The 3,971-nt window shown below is 44.0% G+C and overlaps 1 long non-coding RNA gene across 1 annotated transcript; it reads left to right on the top strand.

Annotated features, from left to right (window-relative positions):
* The first annotated feature begins 1,751 nt into the window (after positions 1-1,751).
* LOC139060545 (uncharacterized) lies at positions 1,752-3,396 on the top strand. Its single transcript, XR_011514909.1, has 3 exons — positions 1,752-1,862; positions 2,700-2,811; positions 2,994-3,396. It is a non-coding gene; the product is annotated as an uncharacterized lncRNA (long non-coding RNA).
* Positions 3,397-3,971: the final 575 nt, after the last annotated feature.

The raw sequence follows: 3,971 nt of genomic DNA, 5'->3' as shown, positions 1-3,971 counted from the left end.
TGGGGCCCCAAAGAGCTTTGCGGGTGTTAGCGTTGGGGCACGTAGGACTGAAGAGTTTTAGAATAGGGTTTTACGTTTGCGGATACCGTCTTGCGCTGACAGCGCCACTACGGCGTCAAAGAAAAGCTATTAGAAATAATTAAATAAAATGTACCATTTTGTGATAGGAATAATAACTTTGACTTGCATGTATTCGCGTTTAATTACAATTTAGAGGTTATTCTGTAAGCAGCAAGCAATTAGTTGCGCTTAGTTTTGAGCAAACCAACTTTACTAGCCTTCACCAGCCAAGCTGAGCCGTGTTAGGCCTACGAGCCATAAAATCCACAATCGAATTCAAAATCAGCGGCGTCTAATGAGTCAATCTTCACAACACACGCTCGTTGAGAGAAAGCGATAACCGCAGTCACTTCTCCTAGCTTGCGAACTTCACGCGTTACCGCGAATCGAACCCAGTTTTGTGCTAGGTTAGAGCCGTCGCTTCGATGGGTGCCGCCATGTTTGCCGACGCAAAGTTTTTGGGGCCGCTATTTGGGCTCACGCTAAATCGGTGAAATAGCGTTCCCAACGCAAAACCCAAACGGAGTTTGCGTCTTGCGCATGCGCAGTGGCTTCGACGCTATTTCTTTGGGGCCCCAAAACGTTTGGGGCCCCTATTCTAAAACTCTATAACGTTTTCTTACGTAGCTTCATGTTGCAGATAGGCGGCCTCTGTGGCAACAAGTTACATTTAGAAAACAATGTTAAAAACAGCAGTTCACATGACTAAAACTACAATTGATACCAGCCGACAAGAGTCTCGGGCGCACCAATGCAAGTAAAACCATAACACAATTTTACTGCACAGACTTTTTGCATGAAAAACTTGGCGTACCCCAGCGTCCGCGCAACGAACGCGCGCTGGCTAGCAGGCGACGCACTAGACAACGACAGCAAAATTGAAGACGTTGTATTCTGTAACACATGACTGAAATATATATATAAGTGGCAAAAATGTGTTAATAAAAATTAGCAATGGAAATAAAGCACTATTATAAGAGCGTACGCGCGCAACCAGTCTCAGGGCCCGAAGCGCGTCTCTACCCCTCTCCAGTTCGCTCGCAGCGCCCTCGCAAAATTTTTTCACATGCGGAGCCTCAGCGAGAGAGCGCCGTTCGGCCCACTCGACCGTAGCAGACCGTAGTCTGGCACGAGACGTTCATTTGAGGGATCGCCAGCCGTTTTTGCGCAGGCGCGAGTAAGATCGGGCGTATTTGCTCTGCCTAGGACTTGACTGAGTGTGGTAGGCCCCGTACACTCTCAAGTTCAACTAATGGCCACAGAGGGCGAAAAAATCGACCGCGCGCCGCTGCTAACAAAGCCGACCTAGTAGCATCACCTCGGGATTCGTTCGTTAGTTCCAACATTTCCCGGTAGAGGCGTCGTAATAAGCGCAATTTTATCTTACAAACTTTCTCTTACAATTACCGAAGCATTTTCTTTTACATAAAAACAGGGCAAAATTATCATTGCTAATTAGATATTGTACTCTTTGTTAGTAAGTTTATTGTTTCTTCGCCATTATGAACGCAAATAGCGTTCAGCATCATCGATCTTTCACGTGACCTCTGGCCTGGATTTAAAATTTTTACCGGTATTTCCGAGTGCACGGCGGCACGGATTCATTCGTTCGTACACTCAAGACTGGTTGCTTCTTTGTTTCTAAAACTAGTTTCTTGCGCTTCTATGTAACTTGGGGTGAAGTTACGTGTTTGCAAGCGGACATGTAAGCCCGGCAGTTGGGTTTCGGTCGTGAGCCATTCGGAACAGGTCTGCATCGAAACGGGAGCTGGATTTTGCTGCGGCTGACAACGGCAATAACGGTGAGTCGTTTAACACTGCTGCTTCAATCGTTATATAATATCTGTCTCATTACCTTCCAGGCGGGCACAAGTTAACGAACTAGATCCTGCATTACATATGGGCAGTGAGGATCTCAGTTGCTGTTTCCTAAATAAACCTTTACTTGCGAGGCTGTCGTTTGGTTTACACACACAACCAGGAAAGAAAGAGCGATATCGGAACGCGCGTCTCATTTTTCATGTTATTGTAGCCGTGGTTGTAGGTGACTGAGTAGCCTTATCAATATACAGATTAAACATTTTTTCGAGTCGGCCGGCAACGTCTTTCGTCCACAAAACCGAATAATCCTTTGGTAAAATGAAGTGAAAGTACAGAATTTAATGTATTAAACAGTTGCAAGCATGATACCCATATTTCGTACTTGTTGGTTCCAAATGTTCTTGCTGTTCAGATTGGTTTACCGTAGGGCATTTATTTTTGCAGTAGTGAAGCGGTGCATCACGTTCGTGGAGAAAAATAATGCATCAGTTCTAATAGCTTCATGACTTTCATGCATTTGCTTGAGTAACTAGCAGTGTGATCACTTCTAGAGCATAAATGAACCCACAAATGTTCTCATTTGTGATCTTAATAGTACTTGCGCTGTTGACATGCATTGTAGTTAGGCAGACATCAATTTTATGGGCAATAGCAATATTTATTTAACATGCTGCTTAAGCACCCTAGAATAGACAGTGTACATTTGCATGTGTTCCGTAGTCGCAAATCATTACAACATATATGTCACACCTTTTTGCATTTCATATTGCAAAACTTTGCTTTTTCAATTTCTGATTCAGTCAAAATTTCTGTTCCAGACATGCAGTAATGAGGACGGCACCAGTATAAAGCAACACACTCCACGCACTAAACAGAAGCTGCTGCCTGCTACGACAAGGTCATTGTGTGGACATTGGCTACTACTACAAGGTAAACAACATATGGTTCAGAAATAAATATGTTTGATCTATGCTGTATTGGCTTGCCGTTTGCAGCAGATATGAATGTTTGTTCATATATATGGTTCAGTATAATTGGTTCGAACATATAAAACCCACATAAATTTGGCTAATCTGTGCTATATCTCACGTGTCACCGTTTTGCCCCAACAGAGTCTATGCCAAGCACATCTTGGTCATCACAGGAGCTCCTATCTGCACCAACAGGAAGGGGCTGGAGCCGAATTTGCAAGGCTTTTACACCAAGAACAAAGAAGCATATGCACAAGAATATGGATGAGATATCAAGTCTGCAAAGGACTGTGTTAAGACTGCAAAGAGCTTCAGCCACCATTCCACCAGCACGGACATTTGGCTGAGTCATCCAAGTAACTCAAAAAGGACTTTCTAGAAATTCTTCGTCTTCAGATGCACCTGCAACATCTGACCAAGCACGGACGACGCTGGCCAAAAGATTGAGTTTCATCAGTTCGTCCTTAATCAGCTTCCAAGCCATGTTAATTCCGTTTGTGCGAAGTGTAATTTTTCTTCTATAAATGCAAGCTTTCTCATTGCCCATTTTTGTTAGAGGTTATTCATCCTCATCCAAATATAAAGGTCAACCTTTATATTTGGATATTTCGCTGATACTTAATACCAGTCACTGTCTAGCAGCCTAACATATCTGTAGCAGTATCTTCTAGTGTATGTTGTCATGCGCAATTACTCTCCTGAAATAGCTGATGCAGCATCGGCATGCGTCTTGCATTAACCTATGCACATGTGCTATGCACCATTTTACTTTTCTTGGTGTTTTTAGCCTTCAATGCTTGCAGAGCAGAGTGGCTTCTCTCTTGAATGCAAGCTTTCTCATTTTCCATATTCCTAGTCTCGTTGATGATTGCTCCTCTTCCTTGATAGCCTGGGTCTTTGTGCAAGCTACAGTGAAGTGATTGATTGCAGAATCTGGTTTTGCTGCCACACTTGGTTGTGGTAACTGTGTTACAGATGTGGGGGCCTGGTCAGTTGCATTGGTAAGCAGTCCCTCGAGGTAAGCATTTGCTCCTGCAGTCCGCAAAGCGACATAGACTCCCAGTATACACACACCATAACTGGTGCGCCCCGTTCGTTCTGGCCTGCTGCAGCCATGGG

The sequence above is a fragment of the Dermacentor albipictus genome, chromosome 5 (genome assembly GCF_038994185.2).
Source record: "Dermacentor albipictus isolate Rhodes 1998 colony chromosome 5, USDA_Dalb.pri_finalv2, whole genome shotgun sequence".
Classification (NCBI taxonomy): Eukaryota; Metazoa; Arthropoda; class Arachnida; order Ixodida; family Ixodidae; genus Dermacentor; species Dermacentor albipictus.
This window is presented reverse-complemented; position numbering and strand designations above follow the sequence as displayed.